The sequence below is a fragment of the Sander lucioperca genome, chromosome 9 (assembly GCF_008315115.2).
Source record: "Sander lucioperca isolate FBNREF2018 chromosome 9, SLUC_FBN_1.2, whole genome shotgun sequence".
Taxonomy (NCBI): Eukaryota; Metazoa; Chordata; class Actinopteri; order Perciformes; family Percidae; genus Sander; species Sander lucioperca.
In genome coordinates this window covers 13,735,927-13,761,034 of record NC_050181.1, presented here as the reverse complement: position 1 = coordinate 13,761,034, position 25,108 = coordinate 13,735,927, and the positions used below count along the sequence as shown (strand labels likewise).

General features: G+C 39.4%; 1 long non-coding RNA gene across 1 annotated transcript; it reads right to left on the bottom strand.

Annotated features, from left to right (window-relative positions):
- Positions 1–5,011: 5,011 nt before the first annotated feature.
- Positions 5,012–20,458, bottom strand: LOC116037396. The gene is made up of 3 exons (XR_004101864.2): positions 20,343–20,458; positions 9,620–9,627; positions 5,012–5,021 (listed from the first exon to the last, which is right to left on the bottom strand). It is a non-coding gene; the product is annotated as an uncharacterized LOC116037396 (long non-coding RNA).
- Between the last annotated feature and the right edge of the window lie 4,650 nt (positions 20,459–25,108).

Genomic DNA, 25,108 nt, shown 5'->3' with positions numbered 1-25,108 from the left:
TGTTTTTCTCCAAACACAGTTTTCAGTTAGCTGATAAAAAGCCTGATATTTGATGCATGCCTTTGATATTATCATGTGGGGCACTGGATTGAAACCTCTCCTTTGGTGTGCTTCACTCAAAGGCGTGAAATAGTATCACCAGTGTTCCATTTTCTGCTGATTAGACCCCTGTTACCTCCTGTTCCTTGGACAGTTGTTCTTCAGCGAGTACATGGACCATCAGAACGGCGTGTCCTTGTCATTAGCTCAGCGTGGAAGCACCAGTCTTACTTATTACTCTCCCGCTTTACCTCACCAGGAACTGTGACCAGGCATGGGAACAAAAATATGAAAAAAACAAACAAAAGAAAAACTCTGAAGAGCGAAAGCGGGAAGAGGCAGAAGCAGATAGATACCCCCTGATTATGGCAGTTAGGGCTTATTGTGTGTGGGAAAAGGTAGTGATTGAGGTGGGGAAAGTGCTTGAAAGTCAGAGCCAGAGTGCCGGAGTGAAAACAGTGACCGTTATGATGAGGTCTTTTTGATGTGGGCTCTGTGCTGAGCCAGTGGGGCCGGAGATGGAGCTGTATGAGAGGGCAAAAGGCCCTCCTGTGGAGACACTGATACAATATGGGGTTCAGTATAGTCATGTGGTGCAGATAAGGGCCAGGAAAAGACATAGCCTTTGGTCTGAGTCACAGGGAGGAGGAAGGATCCCTTAAAAAAAGGAAGAAGATGAAAGGTTTGTGTGTGACACTGTGCCTTTAACCCTTGTGTTGTCCTCGGGTCAAATTTGACCCGTTTTCAAAGATTTTTATATCAGAAATATGGGTTTCTTTCAACCAAATTGCCCAAAAATAACATGGATGCACGAATATATGTTGTATGGAAGCCATAAAACATTCTTCGCAGGTAAAAATAATGATTACTTCCATTGAATGTTGGGTGTTTTATTCAATTTTATAGCATTTAAAAAATGAAATGGATTTACTAAACTTTGACATAAACTGTGATCCACTCAACATCCTCTGATCTTAACTATTAGTCCAAATAATTGATAATTTCTGTGTTTTTATTAAACTAAAAAATTAAGGTATGAATTTAAAAAAAGCGTTGGAAAAAAAGTCACAAAGACGTCGAAAAAAAAAAAAGTTCATTTTCAATTTTGACCCAGAAGGACAACAAGTTCACGGTCTACAGGAAGACAACACAGGGGTTAAGACAGTAAAAGAAGCACGACGTTTTTCATTTATTACTATCCCCCCTCTCACACACACTCACAGTAATAAAACTAACTTTATTTCCCCTCGCAATCTCTCTCTGCAGAGTCTATCTTGGGAAAATCACATTTATTCAGGCAGTTCACCAAGTTTTTACAGGAACAAACCTCAGAACACGGCCATTTAGCCGTTTATTCACAATTTCGTCCCACACAAAGCGGGGGGGGGGGCATAATATAGACTCCAAGAACCTTTTGCTTTACACACATGCCAACAAACATAATTTTAATCTACTGTTGTTCTTGACAAATTTTGATGCAATTACTGCGGCCACAGCAGAGAACAAAGCCTCACCCGACCTCCATCTCAGTTATTATTAATGACGTATATCCGTCGCTGTCTTCTTCTGATTGTAATTGCATTGGGACTAAATGTAATTCAAAGACTACACTTTTCTTCGTCTTTTCAATCATTTTCAATCTTTTTCAATCTGTCCTTTTCTTTTCAACCCACTCTTTGTTCATTTTGTATTACGTGTCCCTCACCTTCTCATCTACTGTACTTTGTTTTGCCTCTTTTTCTGTTCACAGCTTCTCTCCCTCTTCTCTCCCTTCGTCTTTCTCCGCCATGCAATAAGGACTCTCTCCACAAGCTCCCTGTTCAGCTGAATGTCGGCATTCATCACATCATCCAGGAACAACACTAACATGCTGTATTAGAGAGCGAGATGGGATTTGAGATGCAGCATCTATCTAATTTCCCACAGCTGTAAATTGAAAAAAAAAAATCTATGAAATGAAGGCAATGTGGAACTCCTCTGACAACCTCCAATAAAACATATAAAATCAGCATTTTCTGGATACACTTCCACGATAGAAGCGCACACTCTTCAACTTTTCTTTGCAGCTGGAATATCTGATATCAAACCTGTATGGCAGAGTTTACAATAAGCTACACTGGGAACTAAAAGGAAATAATACATTAGAAGGCTAATAATACATTATTGCTTCTGATAAAATATGTATCGCCTTGATGTGATATCTCACTTTTATCTCAGTCTGCTGCTCGCTCGCTTCCGCGCCGCAACATCACGTAGGCTACTGTATCTCATATGCAAGACAGCCACATGTATAATCCACAATGTGTGTGACACAGAGAGTAGGCTGGTATAAATGATGAAAGGGAAGAACTCTTTATTCCAAGGAGCACTTTGTGCAGTCTGTTAGCAACTGGAACAGGAACTGTGAAAACTCTGTACCACCAATTTCTTTCTTCTTAAAAAAAAAAAAAAAAAAAAAAAAAAAAGATAAAAAGCTCTGCTATGGGTTGTGACATTTCTTAAACCAATTGGTTGTAAAAAAACAAAAAAAAACAAAAAAAAACTGGTTATTTAATCAAAAAAATACAGTTTTGTTTTCTTGCAGAAGCAATGTTTTGAGCAGTTAGTAAGTAGTTACTTGGTAAAAATATTGCCAATTCCCACAAGAACTTTACTGTCAAGCTAGATGAAGGTTGCTACCACTCTCAGGTCTGTACAGTAAATATGTAGCTGGAGCAGCCAATTAACTTAGCTTAATACAAAGACAGCAAACCAGGGAAACAGCTGGTCTAGTTCTGTCCAAAAGTAATAAAATCCTCCTACCAGTATCTCCAAATCTCAACAATTAACGCATAATATCTTGTTTGTTTAAAATGTACAAAAAAACAAAGTGTAATTAAAGGTGCACTATGAGTTCCTGCATGGTTTCAGCGCAATTTTATTTTTTGTCTCAAATCGTAGGCATCACTCCATGATCCGCTAGTTGCCTGCCCCCTTAATACACTATGAAAAAGCCCGGTCTCGGGAGACAACACAGAGGTCGTAAACGTCAAACAACCACTAGGGGCACAGGCTGTGCCACTCCAGCCAATCATCGACAAGATGGTTGGGGGAGGGGGTGGGGGTTAGTGACAGTTAGTTGGTCATGACAGTTACGGAAACACTGGGGGAGGGGCGAGCTTGCTCTGTTTTGTTTGCAATTTACTTGGAACGTCAACAGAAGTGACCATGCAGGAACTCATAGTGCACCTTTAAAGCTGCAAGCAGTGTTGAACGGGCCCTTGCCCCTCCCAGCACGTTGGGGGTACTGGCGGAACGCCCGGGCGATTTATTTCAAACGTTTTGTCATGAGGGTCCACCGAGGATACGTGCAAATGTTGGTGCAGATGGGACTCACGCTTTTGGAGTTCCAAAAAGTAGGTATAGGTGCATAGGTATCGCATATATAGCGATTTAGCTAATTCATGAAAAAAATCAAAACAGTGCCATCTAAAGGCCGATTGACGCCAAATTTGGCATAGACAACAACTGGGTTAAGTTTTGTGTCAATAGGAATAGCCGTTGCCAAGATACAACCATTCCTGTTTCAGGACAGCCACCTACAGGAAGTTGGTCCTCTATAACTTGTGCATTGTTTAAGCTGTCAAATTTTTTTTGTAACTTTTTGTCACAAGGGTCCGCTAAGTCTCTACGCAAGTTTTCGTGCAGATCAGACTCACGCCCCAGGAGGAGTTAGACAAAGTAGGTTTCCCATATATTGCTATATAATAATATATATATCATATATATATATATATAATTTTTGTGAGTTTTCCATCATGCGAAGCCCCTTAAAAGTGCGAGTGACACGTCAGAATAATAATACTTTTGTGCTCGGGCCCTAAAAAGTGTGGGACTCTTTCTTGGCGGGGACAAGTCTCTACTGGTTGTCTGACAACTGTTTCCAGTTTTTATGCTAAGCTAAGCTAAGCAGCTGCTGGCTCCAGCTACATATAACTTATGGATACTATAGGTGAATGAACTCATGCTTAATAATTATAACTCCCACATCCTATTAGTACTAAATGTATTAAAAAAATCTATGTTCTGGTCACGGATGTTTAAAATGTTGCTGGATTTTCAAGAATAATCCGTGAAAGTAAGATACAATCATTTGTAAGCAGGGAGATTTGTGCATTTACTGTACACTGGAAGCAACCAAAGTGGTTAAACCTGTCAGTTTGTCTTTAAGTTTAGTCTTACCAATATGCAGTCTAACACAAATCTAAATAAATACAAATTATATTGACCGTTTTGTGCTTTGTGTGGGTTTGTGTGGATTGTAGAAACGACAAGTGTCTTTTTTTATTCCATGTTCTTTGAACAAAAAAGAAGAAAAAAAATATTTCCAGAATATCCACGCAGGCATTAAACATTACATCAGCATGGTGAATATTATTTTTCTTCTATGATATTCATTCAATTGTTGAATCTATTTATTTTACTTCCCTACTGTGTGAGGGTTACAGAATAATAACTACACTAGAAAAAGCATGGACTAAAATGAATAACAATCTAACTCACATTATAGGTTTCACCATCAAAGTTAGTTTGCATCATGTAAGCAGTGAATTACCTCAGTTTAACACAACCTCTCAATTAAGAACCATATACTTATCACTTAATGTGATAAGACTTAAATTACAGATAAGGATAAATGTAGCATGTGGCTTCTAGCAGACAGATGCATTTATAACAGAAAAAGGTTAGTAACACCAGGCAATTCCTTTGGTAATAAAACAGAGGAGGATGATTAAATAGAACCTGAAAGCTCTCCTACATCCTGTCTGTTCTATAAGATTACACTTCTTATAGATGACACATCTTATAATATCCACAGGGAGCCTGACATACTGTGCCAGCAGGTTTCTATGGAAGACAGCTGGACTTCATTGTTGAGTAATGGACAGTGAGCATGACATGTCAAATGACTGTATACATATCAGGCCTCATTAGGAAATCTGCTAACCTTGGTTTTTCTTACCCTTATTAAATTTATGTAATAATGGTGGATGAAGTACCGCTGGCACATCCTCAGGCATTTCCTTGAGCAAATGCAAGCTCAGTGAAATATATTTTGAAGCTGTGAATAGGTCTTAGAAAATCAGTGTAATTTAGATGCTGCTGCATTAAAAATAAAGGCATTCATAACAGCTTCTAATCTTACTCTTACTTGACTTTTTCTTTTACCCGAGTGTTTTAAAACAAAGGTGCTGAAGGTGGCTGCAGTGTGCTGTTTTTTCCAGTGGCCTCTATCTCTGTGGTCCCTTGAGATTAGAAGAACTCCAATGCATGCTGAAGAGTCCTTTTATTTTGTCTGTAATGAGCCAATAGCCGGCGGGTAGTTGTTGTCTCCTGCTGTGACTTGTTCCGTATTGATAGTTTCCCTTTCAAACACCACCCCCCTCCCCCCCCCCCCACAGCCTGCAGTGCCACTGTGCTTCATAGTTTGCCCTGATGCTAACTCTAATCTTTAGATACACCAAGCAGAGAGGCAGAGCTCCCCTTTGAAAAGAGAAAACAAGGGCAGGTCGTGTTCATAGTATATGACATATGTCTGAAAATGGGTTCCTGTTATGCTGATATGGCTCTTCCTGAGGCATTCAATTGACAACCCACAGCAGGTGACCACCGATTAATCTCTCAACCACACTGACATTCAACCAACAGTGTGGCGGAGGGACTCCTCAGATGGATATCGGGGAGCTGGAGTGAGAATCGGGGAGGAGAAAGGCAGAGAACTGTAATATTGTATCCACCCAGGGTTCTTCAGCACTGCAGGTAAAGTGCTACTGTGTCACAAAAAAGAAATCTTTTTTTTTCTCAGGTTGATATGCTGAATATGTTCATTGTTGCTCAGTTGTGTTCACAGCAGCGGGAGTGTCAATGTTCAGGCACAAACCTTTCTCATTGTCACGGCCAGAAGCAAGCGAGCGGGATGAACGAAAAAGCCTGTTTAACAGAAGCAAAGCTGATCTTCCAATTATCTCTGCTTTTTTTTTTTACAAGTACAGTCCAGTAAAACTCCTTGTGGAAACTTTGCTTGGTAACCTGAGCCACGTATTCGGCTGTGTGAAGTCTATTTGATTTGGTACTTTGGTGATCGATCGGTTAACAAACCTGAGCTGATCTGGCCATTAATGAAGAACTTTTTTTTAACTGTTTTTTTTATTTCATGTTTGTGTGATATGGTGGTTGTGGAAAGAGTAATTAACAAAGGTGTGTTAGTCTAATGAGTCCCTTTGCTGAACCTCGTGAGAGAAATGAAGGCTGCAGGTTCTGACGTATGCTCCAAGTTCATCTTCCTGGAGGTGGTGGGAAAGCTTATTGATTATCTCCTGCTGGGTCTGTCAAGTCTGAGAAAGCCTGCGCGTGGAAGTATGCGGCTCCAGCCCTCCTCAGCACAGGTTCAAAGAAACGAAGGGGTTTTATTGTGCTTTGAAGGCGGCAAAGTGGATAAATTCCAAGGGCATGGGTTAATTTGTGTTTTAATGATCTTGAAATGACATGCACATTGTCATAGGCATAAGTTATGCATAGAAGGACGAATAAATACAATGTTACAATATACAATACAATACAATATATTCAAATGGACATTCAATCTAAGCTACCCAAGTCTCAGCTTTTACTTCATTAGAAACATGCACTGTACACAAGCAATACATTGAAACAAACATATCTAACACTTTTTGCTGTTTTACCCCTATTAAACATTAACAACATAAAAGTATATAAAATATTTTTAGAGCAAAAGATTTTCACTCATGTTTTAGCCTGACGTCGTCATACTCAGATTCTAGTCAGAATATGAGTCTGATACTGCTCCATTGGGCTGTGATTATGGGGTGTGTTTCAACCAAACCAGGAAAGAAAATACCTCTGCACTCAATTGGATAGACCTACAACCAATCAGAGCAACAGAGTATGTGACGTATGTTGAGCGACGCATAGTTGTCAACAGAAGAGAACTCAACTGCACGCACGCTGGAAGAAGTAGAAGAAGAAGATGAGTGTAAACGATCTTTGCTGGTGTTGTAAAAAGAATTTAAGGATACATGGAGTACTTACCAACACGATCATCATTTTTGAGAGAAATAGTAAAGGTGAATGCATTACGTTACTATTGATCATCTGTCCATCATCGTATAAAGCTCGCCTTGACAATTTGATTGGTCTGAACTGCTCTGGTTCGAGCATAGTTGCTCCACAACGGATCAAGTCCAGACCGAACTTTGCTAAGTGGCATCCAGGCTACTCATGTATGCTTTTAACATTTTCAGTATGCCTTATACAGTGTTAGCCTTTAGTCTGGCCTAAAAGTAGAGAGGCAGTGGGAAACAAATTCTGCAAGAAAAAAACTTTAAAACAAATTCTGAGCCAAACAAAGAAGATCACCTAATTGTTCATTAATTATATCATAAATCACTGTGACAATGACAGCTAGTCCCAATTACAAATGTCACGGTTGGTCTGGCCCTCTATCAAGCTTCATTGTCCCGTAGAAACCATATTGTTTACAAATCACCTTGTTTACTTAATGCCAGAGCCATAGGTCTTTACTGTAAGAACAGTAGATCACAGTAACACAGTTTTTTGTTGTTGTGGAATGATAACAAAAAAGTACATACCCTACATGCTAATTACAATCAACAAATATGCCAAGATCTATTACTTCATTTAGAAAATCAAAAGCTAAATTAAGACGTGAGAGTGGGGGAAGCTGGTTTTAACCACCAAAGATGGTAACAAGGGCCTAGCCCAATTATACAAGATTAATGCTGTTTTTTGACCTATTTTCTTTCTCTATAACAATGAATATAATATACTGGTGTTGCTACCCCTAGATAAGAGTATTTACTGGCTTTCTGGACTCTTCCTTTCTTAAAGTGGTTTTCTTAAGCAAGGGAAACCCGTTAGTCATTTAATTTAATTGAAGTGTTTATATGAAAGCAGGGGTATAAACAGATAATGAATGAGATGCATTTCGGTGTCTCATGTCCTGTACACAAAAAAGTTGAATATAATCTATACTAAAACACAGTTGTAATACTATAAAATATGTCTTCATAGAAGACGTTATAACACTTAAAATGTCCTAATGGCTGCTTACAGTTTGTATACATCTTATAAATGCCAAATAAAAAGGCTTAGAGTAAAGTGTTACCATAAAAATCAACAATGCAAAAATGATTTTAATTCTTTGAGCATACAATGGAATCAACAGTTATTTTGCTTGCAGAACAGGCCATAGAGTTCACACAATATCAATCATATTTATTCAAAATGAATTCGCAAGACAAGAAAACATCACTTGGAATTCTCTTCAATCAACTTTATCATTATTAATCAGGACATTGTTGTAACTATTTAACCAGACCTCATACAAATCCTTCGCAGATTCAAACAGGATTCTTTGCTTTTGTTTCTATTTCATGATGCATGCACTGTTTTAGAGCAGGTGAGCGTGGTTCAGGTCATGTGGAGACACAGGTCAGCGCGGTCTCAACCTGTGAGTCCCTGAACCCAGGGGATTCACTCAATATGGTCTTGGCTCTGCTTCAACTCATTCTTTGTGAGTTTTTCCACTTTCTCTGCGCTGTGCATTTGCATTCTGGTTGTGTCTGGATGCCGGCAGTGACAGCTATTTAGCATTATATTTGAATGCCTTTAAAAGGACCTCTTCAAAGCAGCACGGGCATGGTAACAGGGAATAAAACAAATAGCAGATGGTGTCGAAACTCTATGTTCACATCAGGGGGTGATGCAAATGTTCATCATTCATTAATGCTGATGAGAATGTAATTTGATAATAACAAAATACATTCCACATACTTTGTTCATCGTGTGTTACTTTGTGCGCCGAGAGCTACACAAGACCGGATTTATATGTGTATAGTATGATGGAAAGAGGTCACTCATTATGTATGCAAAGAAGAACAGCCTCCGGTCATTATCTGCTGTGTACGCTGAAGAGATGAAAGAATGGACTGTAAATAGCTATCAGATGGTAAACACGCAATTCAGTTTATTAGCAGGAAGAATTGATGGGACTTCAGCACTTGATCAGTGTCACATAGTAATTTTCATTGCTGCCACTGTGCCTTCCATAGTTAGTCTTGCAGAAAATCCTCAAATGATTTTAATACTCCGTTGTCAATTGTTTGTTGAATATTTTTACTGGTTGGGCTGTGGCCCCACACAGTCAAGCCTTCTGTGTTGCCACTTAATGCAGGGCAAGACGTAGCTTCTTACAGATTCATTATGTGACACTTTACTTAACTGTTTCTCTAATGACTAATAATAACCCACCTAACTTTGAATACTAACCATTGCTGAGCTCCATTGGTTTGAAGGGTCTTAAAAACGTTAAGAGAGTTTGTGTTTCCATGTTGCGAAGAGGCAAGCCCAAACATCTGTCTGATTGTGTCTGAGCATTTATTCTATGTCCACATTGAGGTCAGTTTTAAGACACCTACTGCCTCACCCTGGGTCTGTGATATCTAATCAATAAATAATTTGCGACTGGATCTGCTCTACCAATCCCCCATCTATCACTCACTGATCTACCTTTGTATCATTCCGTGAATTTATAGGCCACTGCCTGCATGCTAAACTAGACGGCAGCGGTGAAATTTCGCCTCAAATCAACATACTTGCTTTCTCGGATTCATTATAGTTTCTTGAAGGCATTTTTGGTGACACGGACGGCAGAAAAAAAAACACACACACACACACACACACACACACACACACACACTATGAACTTTGTTCAAAAAATCGTATTGTTCTGCATCATCCGCTTGTCTCTTGACCTTATCTCTGTTCTTGACAAATGTAAAAAAGCAACAGTACAGTCTTGCATCCTGTCACCAAGTACCAAACATACATAATTGGATTGTTAGACTCACCGTCTTGAGATCGAGCACAAAGAGCTCATTTGGTTCACTGTGTTGTTTCTTTCTCTATCTCTCTCACATTGTTATCACTTGTTCTCCCTCTTTTCTTTTTAAACCACGTCCTCTCTTATTGCCCTTACCCCTCCATCTAATCCCTTCCTTTCTCTCCCCGTGGTGAGGAAGGGAGGCTCTGATCCGCTCGCTGTATATAGACCTGTGTCGCTAGGCAGGTACAGATGCCAGACTCAGAGGTCATTTTATAAGTGTGGCTGCTACTTAACAGAAAGGGAATGAATCCTTTCAAATGGAGATGGTGTGGACACACAATTCAGCCCTCCATTTCATCTTGTTTTTTTCCCCTCTTTGCCCGGTGTTGTTCCCTTTCAAAAGTACTCCAAAAACACTTGATCGCTTCTATTTCCAAGGACACAGACAGAGCTGCCTGCTTGGATCAGCATTCGTAGAGTTAACAGCACTTGGACAAATCCACCCATTTGTTTAATTCTAGAGTTGACATTTAATTTCACATGTACCGCCCCTGCTCTATCAGTTTTCACCATTTATTAAACTTGCTGACCTTAATGTGAGGTCCCTGAGAATCAATATACTCTCCACATGTTAGGTAGTAATAGGAGCAAGTATGTTATCCCTATGGAATCTCTTGTTGTGCACAGAGACCTCATCAAAATCACCTGCATTTTCCAAATAATGATTCCAAAAAATTAACCTTTTGGAACAGTTCAGTCAGTTCAGTGAGACATTTGAAGAACTGTACTCTGGTATAGTAATTATTTTGTGAGACTATAATTTCCCTTCCCTACATTTCAAAACAAAATAAAGTTTGTACAGGGTGCCCAGGTAGCTTACCTGGTTGAGCGTGCCCCCCATGAACTAAGTTTAGATTTATTCTCCCATGAGGGAGATTTGTTTTCACAGTCTGTTTCATCCACATGGCAATATACACGGACAAATACAAATACATCAGCAGATACATAACATAAAGACAGGTATATCGACACAGAAACAACCACATTTACGACAACGACACCGGATCTATACAAAGTCAGCGAGATAGTTTGTTCAGCAGTGCTCTGGAAGAAGCAACAAAACTTCTGCCAAAGTGAGTCCTTCTACACCTCAGAGTCCTGTATCTGCGGCTAGATGGCAGCAGTGTAAATTGTGGATATAGAGGGTGATTGGTGTCATTGACAATGGTGAGGACAAGGTGTGTGTGATGGTTCCATCATTCAGGACTGAGATGTTGGGTGTAGGGGAGCTGATGAAGGCTCACTCCTTACCGCAGATGCCGGGATTCGATTCCGACCCGCTGCCCTTCGCTACATATCATCTTCTCTCTCCCCACTTTCCTATCGTGAGCTGTCCTATTGCCAAAGAAATCAAAAGGAAAAAAAAGAGTTTTTACTCTACTACTTTTATATGAAGGCTGCAGTCATATGAACAGCGTGTGAAAATAGTAAATCAAAGTTGTCTCGTTACAGGTGATGATATTGCAGCCTAGATTGATGCCGTAGTTCTGCCTCTGCCAAGGAATCAATGACATGGCTGCCGGTACGAATCAGGCTCACAGCTGTCAGGAAAGTGAAGTGTGAGCTTGGCTTGGATTGGAGACGGGTGGATGGATTGTTTTAAACAAAATTAAACAAGAATGAGATGGAGTATATTATATATATATATATATATATATATATATATATATATATATATATATATATATACACACATACATATATATATATATATATATTGGAAATGTTTATGTATGTTTGTGTGTGAGGGGTTGAGAAAAAGAGAAGGATGTTAAAGCATTTGAGTTTCCGTGAGATGATAGAAAAGGTTATAAGCAAGGAGCATTTTTTTTGTGAGCGTCGGCAACACAAAAAGACTTCTGTCCAACCTAAATTGAATTTCTTTTTTTTGGTCTGCTACAGCATACACATCTGCTCTGTAAATCATTACTAAAAAAAAAAAATCAGAAACCAAAAGGGAGAAATATCTATTTTATATTTTTTGGTTTCATGATGATGCCAAAAAGGGATGACTAAATGTGATTTCAGTTGGACTTTGAATTTCCCAGCTATTAATTCAGTCAGCCAGTTGGAGTATAATTTGTGATTTTCCAATGGATTTCAAAATTACATCAAGTTCCTTGCACAAGGACTCTAATGTACCACCAGACTGGATTTTATGAGCAGTACCCACACCACTCAGAAGGAAACAAAATACAGCCAGATGACTGGAGATTACACAAGACTTAAAGCAGACTTTGTTCTCCTGTCACACACTAGCTTTACCTCTCACCAGCCACCTCAAAATGGGTCGAAGTCATTGTTAATGTCATCAAGATATAAAAACGGTGTCTGTTGTGATTCCAAGAAATACTGCCCCTAATTAGCAGCCTGAAAAAGAGTTAATATATAGGTTTTATTGGACATTTTCAAAGCCTTTCATTTCAGAATCCTACATCAGAATGCTCTGATATCACCTGAGTGATAGTCTGGGGTGGTGGACTATCACTCTGAAGTGAAATGACTCTGACTAAACAGGGGGCTAGGTTTTTAGAGCAGCCTGAAAAAGAGTTAAAATACAAAAGGCTTTGAAAATGTCCAAATAAAGCTATATTTTAACTCTTTTTCAGGCTTGTGAAAATATTTTGTTAAAGCACCAATTGTCAACCCTACAATATCGTCGCAATATCAATATTGAGGTATTTGGTCAAAAATATTGTGATATTTGATTCGCCCAGCCCTACATTTAACACCCATTCATCTAAAGGAATTACCAAAAGTTGCCTGTACCCCCAGGAAGGAGTGTCCATCACTCAAACCAACTGCTTGCACAGTATCATTCATTATAATCCACTGCACCTCAGATGGTGCTGGTCTGCAAGTTGAAGGAATGATTAGTCTTTCTCCCCATAGACTTGTACAACATTATGATGCATGTCTGCTCCTCTCTTTCTTATCCAAAACTTTTTGGCCTTACTCAGCACAAAGTGTTCACTACCTGCCAAAATGACTTTCGCAGAACTCGCTCCCATGACTACCTTCCCTCTGTGGCTTTCCCTCTTATTCACCTGATAACCGCTTGCAAAACTCTTTAACTTTAAACTCTGCTGGCACAGGCCTGCTGTACAGCTGTCAGCAGCCTCTTCTCTGAATAAGATACACAGCAAGCATTTTTTAATCACTATTTAGCTTGGGGTTAAAATACAGTAATTACATTAAACGCCCTTTCAAAAACGAACTTCACTTAAAGTGGTAATATGTAACTTTCAGTATGTGTTGATTATAGTGGCCACTTTGGACAAAAGCGGTGGTGTTTTTACCACACCTGCTGTCGTAAAGGTCTTTTCTTGACGGTGCTGTATTGCCCGCTGTAGATTACTGAGTTAGCGTTACCAGGAGGTCATATAGTCATGATGAATGTTTTGCTCAGACAGAAAATCATTTATTTACAATAAGAGAAAACGTTACAGATGCATTGTTGCATTTCAAGTGTTGCATACGGTAACTTCGCCTACCAGGTAACGTTATCACTGTCACTGTGTCACGAGCCAAAGCATTAAGAGATTGTTGTAGCAACCAATATAGTAATAACTAAGGGGGGGGGGGGGGGGGGTAATTTAATGTCGGCTACTGATGTATAACCACATCACGCATTGTAAAGTTATTTTTTAAAGTTTAAAGTTTATTTTTTTAGACAATCCCGTAATTGTCTCCATCTGTTGATAGCCCGATGAAGTGTGACTAACGCTATCGCCTTTTGTCTTTCACTTTCCCTTTTAGCTTTTAGTTCTTTCTTTAATTTCCTTCTTTTCTGTGATGACCCTGCCCCAGTATCAGCCATAATTACAGCAGATAACTTCTGAAACAACATTAAAATGCAAGTAGGCCTATATAAAGAAATATCCTGCTTCCTTTTAACTGGCTCAAAAGGCTGGATACGCTAACAAAGGCTTTCCGGTGTTACAAATAAGTCTGTGACCCATCAGAATGTGTAGCACCGTCTACCTGCCGCAAATCATTCTGTGACTGCGCGGGAACAATCGAATGGCGTTCTTTTCACTTTTAGTCTCTTTTGTTGTTACAGGTCATTTAAGATTATTGTACGAAAAATGACAGAACTTCAGAAAAATTAAAAAGTTACATATAATCACTTTAAGTATGGTTGTACAGTAGATATTTCAGTTCTACCATCAGTGAGTGGAAGTTAGGAAGAAAGGAAGGTGTTTTCTTCATACAATACAGTATATGTACTTGTGTTATCTATGTGTTAAACAAAATGAAAAAAAAGGTTCTCTAATTGACTCCATCTGCTTTCCATCTTGGTCTCCATTGCTTTGTCATTATATTTACATTTTCTGATGATTTAGCAGCTTTTCCTAAGCATCTGCCTTGTTGAGCCCCCTCCTCTGTGACACAGGTACACAGAGATATTTGGCACATTATTTGACAGTCACAAACCAGTGAATCCCCTTGTTTTATTCCAGTGAGTGTATTCAATTTAATTCACCTTGGGAGACGCATCAGAACACATGCTATCCATCATCTCAGTGAATCAGAGTGAAATGCAAGTTGGAACCTTAGCAGTGATGTATTTAAAAAAACCAAAATAAAACTACAGCTTATACCATTTGACTTCATCGCCTATATACCTTTGCAACTACAAATGTACTACCATTTCTACCACCTACCATTTACTGTACAGATACATGTATGAGCTGAAGGTAGATGCTATGTTTTATATACAAGAGCTAACGAGGCCATTTTAATTCCGAAAACACACTTCTTGATACATGTAACGTTGGCATTGGTTCTTTGAACCCACGCTGATATTTCAGATGGGAGGAGGTTTAGTGTATTAGATGTCACTGAAAAATGACTAATACTCTGGATCTGATAAACTACTGTCAAGGGTTACATCAACACATGTGCCTTTAAACATCTACTGTATTTGTAGCTTTGACCATCAGCTCAAACAAAATTGTTCAGCATTGTTACATGTGAGAAATGTCAAGGTAAAAGCCTGTCTGGGGATCATTTTAGCTTAGATAGGATTGCATTTGACAATTTACTACATTTCACAGTGCACTGCAAAAAATAAATTCATACTTTTCATTTGACGGTGTCTCATTTTCTTCATTAACCACTATTATATACTTTATATACTCTACTATATATGTCAGTATTGTAATTATATACCAAATTTCCCATGTACTGTGTTGATCCTTCACATTTTACTCTGAATTAACTTGATTATGGATAAGATAATTAGCAGCCTGAAAAAGAGTTAAAATATAGCTTTAATTGGACATTTTCAAAGCCTTTCATTTTTAAATCCTACATCATAATGCTCTGATATCACTCGAGTGACAGTCTGGGGTGGTATACTATCACTCTGAAGTGAAATAAGTGTGGCTAAACAGGAGGGTTCATTTTTAGAGCAGCCTGAAAAAGAGTTAAAATATAGCTTTAATTGGACATTTTCGAAGCCTTTTGTATTTTAACTCTTTTTCAGGCTGCTCTAAAAACGAAACCTCCTGTTTAGCCACACTCATTTCACTTCAGAGTGATAGTATACCACCCCAGACTGTCACTCGGGTGAGCATTCTGATGTAGGATGTGATTTTAAATAAATAATCATCTGTAATGTGGCTATAATGACTAAGTGGGTAAAGGGAAATTATAGAACTGCAAGAACAGCCTGGTACGTTCAGAAAATCAGATCACTTTACTGTAATGCAGCCTTTAAAACCAGGAAAAGACAACACTTACCATATTACGATATCCAAAATCTAAGACAATATCAATTCTCATATTACAATATCGTTATAATATTGATATATTGCCCAACCGTCTTACGATATACCAAAATACTGGGCCAATACAAATAAAATCACCATGCAATCTAGATGATGTACAGATTCTGTTAAAGGGATAACACTTTGGTTTTGCACTTCCATAAAGTTCGGCTCACAAGAGATAGATTGAAAAAAGAATTTGATGCAACAGGTATTCTGATTGTTTCCATTATGGGTCAAGCTCTTGAAACATTGAATCCTACATTACTCGTAGTGCAACTGGATAACATATTTCATCAGATCCCTATTGCCCTCTAAATTCCCACTTCTTTTAAACCCCACACCCAAGTTTATAACATATATTTCCTTGTTAAAAAGTAAGAAAAGTAAACTGAACTGCATGTCTTTGTTTCAGTGGAACTGGATGTATTAAGCAGATTGATACACAGTACTCTTCAGTGTACACTACCCTTGTCAAATCAAGGTGCTTTAAAATCACACATACACATGGCATTCGTAAAATAGTGCAGATTACAACAATATATTCACAAAACACACTGCACATTATCATAAAACTGTTCCACTGCAAATAACAGCTGGAAATCTTTAGTGTAATTGTGTCCAATCCTCAGCTGGTTACTCGGTTTCCATCGAGGGGGATATTGACATCAAACAGCATATGAAAGAGATGTAACTACATGATTATAACCTTTGCATTTAGACAATATTTGTTATTGCTGTAGGTTTCTTAATTAGAGTGAGTTGCAACAGAATAGGGTGTTCTTCAGTCAAATGCTGATCCTCAGCTCAGAGGGTAGGAAGCACAGCACAAACATGCAATCTGGTAATGGAAACTGAAGTCTTTGATATTGGTCCCCATGGGCAGAATCCACTTGAATTCTGCGATTTGGGTGATGTGAATCCTCACAGAAGGCTCCTACTGCAGGGTCAGAACTACACTGGGAAACAACACGTGCTGAATACATTTGAAAAACACTGTGCTTTAATATTCAGACCAGCAAGCTCTCTGTTGGGAAGAGCCTTATTATTATCATCCAAGGGAGTACATCTATGAAAATGCATGTTGACTTTTGGCACTGACTAAAAGTATACAAGGATACCAACAGCTCCAATCTCACTTAATGTGTAGCTATATCTGTCATTCCAATGAGACACATGTAGAAATTGCATGAATATAAAAAATTAAGTTGGTAATATAGAAGCAAAGATATCTGCAATTTATTCTTGCCTTTAAAACAAATTAGTAAATTTGTTGCAATACCCAGTGCAGAAACCAGTCACCCGTTGTTAATGCGGTATCTTTTCCACGATTATGGAAATAATGAGCCTTTGTCACTTCTGTTTTTCACATCAATCAGGGCTCATGCAGAAAACAATTATACAGGTATCTTTTGTTTGAATAGGAACCTTACTTAGCAATCAATAGAATATGCGTGATAAAACATTCTGGACTCAACCTTTAATTATATTACTTTACTTCCAATCCAATCTTGAGATTTAATCATGGCACACAATTAATTTTTCCACTGAAGCAAGAATATTGTAACCTTAAGGTTATATGGGTTCTGCCCTCTTATCTGATCACCAGATAAAACACCAGTGGTTTTAATTATTGATAATTAACCTTATGAAATGAGATTCATGCACCCATCCTCTGTCTTTTTCTCGCTGTGTCTCTCTCGTTAACATATCTCTATATTATGTATGTAGCCCTCCTCATTTATCCTCTAGTTTTAAATACAGTTATTAGAGTTTTTTGCTGGTAACCGAGTAAACCAGATGACCCCAGACCTTATGAAGAGCACTTAATCTAATCATCAAATACACATTCTGTACATGACATCATACGGTCCAACCCAGCTGAAAAATCTGATCCATGTTAGATTGAGCTGAAGATGGCTCTACTTCTGCATACAGTCCAGTAATGTCAGCTCATATCAATCATATGATGCCCTAACCCCCATGTTCCCATTCTAATATCCATTGTCTGACCCAACCGCCCTCCACTTGAAAGGCTGATCGTGGAAGATGTTGCTCTCTCTATCCTAGGATCTCATTAGAATCCGCTTCAGCCGCTCTAACCCTAGACCATCATCAGTGACAAGTCTGTGTCATCCGCACACCAGCGAAGACACAAATTTGACAGACAGCTCTTTTTATATACAAATCCGTGTGTGCATTTAAGTGTTCACACGCACACACACACACACACACACACACACACACACACACACACACACACACACACGTTCATGCTTTAAGCACTGTCTCTCCCCACATGCGGAATATCATGCATGCTGAATTTATGAACAAAGTGATCAGGCCTCCAGGCCTCATCAGCTGGCTTAATGCCTCTTCATGCACCCTCAGCCGCTGTGGCCAGCATACAGTAGGTTTGCTATTGCCTTGACAGCTGCATTAAAAAAGAGAAGGTGATTGTATTCTGTTCCATCCCCATAGCATGCATGACTAACCAGGCTCAGCATTAAGTGTGAGGGACCCACTTGAGCTCCATTGCATTGGGTTTATGTCAGTTTTAATACAAAGCTTTCATGTAAGAATGGCTTTACCTTTCACCACTGTCCTATGTTGTTCACAAAGGGATTCACTGTCTTTACATGCACAGAAAGGTTACTTGGCTAGGACCTTAGCTGATATTTCAACCACACATACATACTCCTTGTAGGTTGTAGAGATGATTAGTTTTAGTTTTAGTCTGGCTCTGGATGTAATTTGGATATAAAGACGCAGCGCTAGGAACAATGTTTCTTTTCATTTCACAACACTACAGTGAAAACATCCTTGGTTGACGTCATTGTCATACACAGTCTTGTAAAAAGAAAGTCTTAAAGCCTGGTTAAGCAGATATTCATGGCCAAGAATTATTTTCTTCTGTAAAAATAGAGCTTTTTAATTTGGCTTTACCCTGATTAAGGAAACTAGGTTTCTCGTTTACATGTTTAAGAATTGAGGTTACTGCAGAAAGCTGAAAATGTCTCTTAACAGTACCAGAAGTTATTTTATGGGGCACCATCCTGCGCAGCCAGGGTTTAGAAATTAGTGAGGTCCAGACTTTTTTCTTTTAATTGAGCTTATTTACTGGATTTCTGGACTGCAAAGTTTATACAAAACTCTTACACACACATCCCAAGCTACACACAAACACAAACACATTATCTACATACAAAACGTATGGCTCCATTATGACGATTATTCATAATGAAGTTTGAGGGCTATGGGAGGGCGCTGGGAGATGGCCAGGGGATAACAGCTATGTTGGCTGGTATGACATTAACATACTGGGCAGTTACTTTTATTTACAAAGTTACTCTGAGCTGGGAATGTAGATGCTTCAATTGGTGTACTCGCAGAGAACACTGTACACAAAGGGGAATCATTAACATAACATTAAAATTTATCTAACCATCCCAGTTCACCGCTGCTATATTTGAAGCAAATTGGTTCAGAGGGCTATTATTTCTAATCTGGGTGCTGAACGCATAGTGTCAACATCAGGATTAAACCCAAACAAGACAGATGGATCCCTGGTATCCCCAAATGTAAAGGGCTTAGAGTAAGCGCTGCCACTTTATGACATCTACAACTAATTCTAATGTCTTTGATCTAGCCTGTGGAATGGTGCTGTTAATTTACCATCTGCAAATGTTGTCAGAGTCTACCAGAGTGAGTTGTTTTTCATTGATAATTTAGAACTACCTACATGAATGAGAGGATGTGTGTACCTTCTTATCTTTCCAAAGGTTTTCTAGCTTTTTTTACAGCAGCTTTATTTGGCACATTGGTTCTGATGCTTGAATTATTTCTATTACGCGAGTCATTCCAAGTGAATACATATAGTATCTTTGTACACAAAGGCAGAGTGGTGAGGCATACAGTCACTAACCATTATGCAGGATGTCAAAAGCAGTTCAAAGCAGCTAGGTGGAGAAGTCTTTCCATCACCAAGGTCAGAAATACTATTCAGAAAGTGTAGCAATAACAAAGTGACTGTGTGTGTGTGTGTGTGTGTGTGTGCGTGTGTGCGTGTGAGTAAGAGTAAAAAACTGGTCACCGACTTAATGCTGCTAATTTTAACTGTGACTGTTTTTAAAATTTAGTTTGTTGTCCCTTTAAATATTTTTTATTTTATTTCTACACATTATTTTTTAAGGAATGTAATCATCTACAGTGCTCTGTAGTTTAGAGCTTCTGAAAACAGTTCACACAGTTCCATAAAAGATCGTACATCACTCCATCCAAACTACCGGGTAACCGGGGCAACGGGTGTAGCTGCGATGAGCAACATGAAATGAATAGAGAGTGTTCCGGTTTTATTGTGTGGCTGTTCCCTGTGTCCTTTCTAAAGTCCACAACCATCTCCAATGTCTTCAGATAATTTAGATGTACAGGCAGAAGAGCAGAGGGGAAAGGAGGCAGCCTTGAGGGGAACCGGTGCTGATGGTCAGAGAGTCAGAGACGTGTTTCTCGCGCTGCTTCCTGTCAGACAGGAAGTCTGTGATCCACCTGCAGGTGGAGTCAGGCACATGCAGCTGGGTCAGCTTGTCCTGTAGCAGAACCGGGAGGATGGTGTTGAAGTCAGAGCTAAAGTCCACAAACAGGATCCTGGCGTAGGACTCCTGAGGAGTCCAGGTGCCAAAGGATGAAATGAAGAGTCGTGTTACCTGCCTCGTCTACAGACCTGTTGGCTATAGGTGAACTGCAGGGGGTCCAGGAGTGGGATAGTGAGGGTTTGGAGGTCAGCCAGAACAAGGTGCTCAAAAGACTTCATGACCACAGAGGTCAGGGCGACGGGTCTGTAGTCATTTAGTTCTGTGATCCTTGTTTTCTTGGGGACCGGAATGATGGTGGAGGACTTGAAGCAGGCTGGTACGTCTCCAGTGAGGTGTTAAAGATGTCTGTGAACACCGGAGGGGTGCCCACCTTGAAACGGTAGTTATTGTATAGATCTTCTGTGCTGTCCGGTTGAAGATGTGTGTGAAGCATTCATGTTTTGCTAAAAAATACACTTAATATATTTTATTAAATTCTGTTTTGAATACATATATTATGAGTCGGGAAAGACATAGATGTAAACTGCAATTCGACTGGTTGGCCAACCCCGAGGTGGTAATTCTAGTCTTTTTTTTTATAAATAATGCATTTACAAACATTTCATACACCGTATGCAACTTGAAAACTGAATTATGCATGAAATATATTTTAATCCATTATTTCCGTTAATTAAATATAGACTTTAGTTTTTGATGCCTTTGTGACTTGTCCTGACATTGCCCATAGAACAACACCATTTATACTTTTGGAGGCAATTACACGGCTGCCCCAATCTCATCAGTCAGAGAGACAGTCAGAGAGACAGCTGTTGGAGTGTTTCATTCTTATCTCTTGTGCTCGCTGCCTTTTTCCTCTCTGTCTCCTCCCCTCTCCTCCATCTTCCTCAGGCTGGGTGGCTGGCACGTCTAGTGACAGAAAGTCCTTGGCTCCATCTCACACTGGCTCTCCCTTTCATAGCACAGAGCGCACACTGACAATTATCAGTGCTGTGTCTACACTCCTTGTTTTGACATTATTTGTCCTTCCCTCTACCCTTCCTCCTTTTCTTCTTGCTTACAGTAAGAGCAGTTGGTCAATTTAAGTTATCTGCTTTATGACCGCAAAAGGAATAAGCAGCAAACAAGTGAGTTAGATTTAAATCTGCATCCCAAGTGGGCAGGCCATTAAAATCAATACCAGCTCATCTCCATATCTAAAGCGTTGGCTGCTTTGGTAAAGCATTTGTCGTCTCTCAATTCTCCACCGAACTACCTGATGAAACATTGTGTAAACATTAGAAAACCATATGTTGACCGAAGTGACACCTGCAAATTGTAAATAATATGCCCCCAAAATCTCACCCTTCAAATATGAAAAGATAGCTCCCAATAGAATCCGCTTTCAGCATCACCTTTGTGTACTGAGCAAAACTCATTTCTGTGCCTGTTTTCTCTGTCCGAATGACAGTTCCTTGGCTGTGTACTGTCCAGCCTGTGAGTGGTGTGTCTGCCATGTTTATTTTGGATGAGAGATACAATCTGTCCCTGTATCAGCTGACGGGTCAATCTATATCTCATTACTCTATCCAAATAATATCATCTTGGCTGAGATTCTCAAGGCATCGTAATAAATTCAGTCCCAGTGATATCATGTATGGCTACTTTGGAAAAGCACCCCTCGACTACAATGTCGCAGCAAATATAGTAAATACGTTTTATTCCTCTAATGCAACAACTTTAAAAGATAATTAATTCTAAAATTGAATTTCCCTTCTTCCTCTTCTCCTTCTTCTTCCATTTCACACCCTTTTACGCTTACTCTGCATTTTCATCTCATCCTCTACCCCCAAATCTTTCTTCCCAGCTCTCTCTCTCTCTCTCTCTCTCTCTCTCTCTCTCTCTCTCTCTCTCTCTCTCTCTCTCTCTCTCTCTTTTTCTCTCTCTTTGCTACTTTTTTTCCACCGCAGCGCTATAGCCAGCTTTGCTAGTGTGATTTACTTTCTATTAGGGGATTAAAAATCAATTATGCAGGAAGCCATGCATAGGCGTGATTATAGCTGCGCATGATGGCACCATTCATCACAGGACCACTCATCTCTACAGCCGTTAGTTACACAACACACACCAGGACAGCCATCTTCTACCATGAACTCTGCCCTCATCTTTTACACATTGTAAATGAAATAGGTCCACCACAATGCCTTTGCAGTTTGTACAGCACAGTGAAAAAGGTGATAATATAAAGTTTTCAAAACCACTTTATGTAATATCTAAATTACAAACAATACAAAAAGAATTATTTATGGAGGGAATGCATTAACATCCACCCCAGTTAAACACAGCCAATTATAACAATTACAGACCTATTTACTGAGAAGATTAACACAGTAATAAGCTTGATAAGGCCCTAAAACACTACTGAAATGGCATCAATATTAATCTTTCAAATAAGAAATACTGTCACCTGAATTACATTCTTGTGAATAGTGACTTATCCCTCTGTCGGCTGATCAGTGATACTGACCTCGAGGGACATCAGACCGGTCTTTGGGAGGTGTTATCCTGACTCAAATATAATAAAACACTTGTGTATAGAGATTCATTCTTGACCGTGAGATCCGTGATCAAATATACTTCTGAACTTCACTCTCTTAAGTAAATTCCACTTTCTCTAGACTTTATAACATATGTCAAAGATGTAAAAAGCACAACCTTAATGGACTAATCTACAGATAAGTCTATAAGTCCTTGACAGACGTAGTAGTCATGCAGTAGTTTCTTTATCTGAAGCTGATGTGTTTTACTATTATGCATCGCTTTATCTGTGTTATCGTCCTTTCTGCTAATCATACTTGACCTTAACAGATAATCCCTAAACTCGATTCATTTCAGTATTGGTCTCATAAGACTTAACTATAACTCCTGTTAAATCCCAATGATCCATATTCTATACGACCACAAAAAAACTAAATTGTGGATGTCTTGGAGCATTTCTGCATTTATGTCAGCACATTTCTGGACTGTGCAGATAACATGGAGGCACAGTGCACACTGTGTGTGTCTCCTCAAAGAGGCTCAGGTTTTTCAGACTACTCATGTGTTGTGGCTACCACACTGTTGTGTGCAGTGGTGTGCTGGGGAGAAAACATCAAGGCTGGGGATGCAGACAGGACAAACAAGCTGATGATAAAGGCGGTCTTTGTTGCAGGGCTAAGTCTGAACACCCTGGAGGCCCTAGCACAGGAGAGGAGCAAGACTAAACTGAACATCTTAGACAACACCTCTCGTCCTGCCCCTTCTATCATGTGCTGACACAGCTACAGAGCATCTTCTGCCTTGTCCCTCTGAGGTGCAACACATTTTTGTTTTTGTCCTTGCCTTCCTCCTGTTCAAATGGATGTTGCCTCAGCTACCTATGGAGAGCCAAACCAGGAAGACCACACTGTGCTGGCCTAATCAGCTACCATGTCCTGCTGTCTGCGCCATTCTATAAACACAGTTATTTGCTTTACTGTTTTCTCTGGACATATTTCAGTACATTCCATGAGAATAAAATCCTGCACACGGAACTTTCCCAAAAAAGCTTGTCTTTTCTTTGTTATCATTATACCCCCTGCGCCCATCTGTGCGCCCATGGGCGTGCTGGTCTTACAGGGAGGTGTGTTCAGGTGAATTCTTGGCGTATTGCTATCTTGAGGCAGCGGGAAGTGATTGCGCCATTGACCAACAAAAACCTGGTCTAAAGTCAATAGTGCAGCATTTCATTGTTATTTTAACAGCAAATTAGTAAAATGCGCCTAGGCTTATGCACATCGCGCACACACTATGCTTGTTACACACACGCAGGGAAGCACAGCAGCACACAAACATGCAAAAGATTACAAATAAAAATATTACGGTGCAAATCTGCCATCATTATAGCAATGCGCCATGGTCCAAACGTGCCTGGCTTTTAAAGGGAATGAGAGATGACACTCTGATTGGTTTATTGCATGTTACGCCCAAAACACACCTGTGAATTAATGAAGACACTAAGTACAACCCTTTTGAACCATGCGCCCAGCGCACTGACCCTTTTTTCCGCCATCAAATTAGCAAAAGTGGATTTGGACACGCCCTAAACGCACCTGCGCCAGGCGCTTCACGCCGTGCGCTTAGATCGATAAAATATAGGCCCTAAGAAATCAAGGCTATGTAATTATACATTTTGTGATATTCTTATTTTCATTTTGTATCTATCTATTGAGACAAAATAAGATATTATTTCAGTAAGAGACATTTATGTCAACACATTGATTTGGAAAAGGCTTTGCTCTTTGAGGGAGCTTTCAAATAACCCCCCTTGAAAAAACATAAATGAACATAGAATCTCATATAAAACTATTTTAAAAAACACTAGATATAAGAAGGATGTCAGGTGATGGAGGGAGCTCTGGGAGCATGTAACAGTGACTGTCAGTTTATAATTGCTGTGCTGTACGTTCACATTTATATAATTGGATCGCTGGTCTGCTGGCAGCCAAACAGCTGATGAATGAGCCTGTGAGTATAAAGCATTAATAAAGCAACAGATACAGATAGCAGCTTTGTTTTACACCTCTACTAAAACCCAGACTTTACAGGCAAGATTTGCTAGATTATTCATCTACAACTGAGAAAAAGAGTTTAAGCTCCACAAGCAGACCTTTAAAATGTCAGTCTCATCCTTTGGGGTGCTGAATATATGCCAGGAGCAAACAGAAGATGCTTTAAGTTTTACC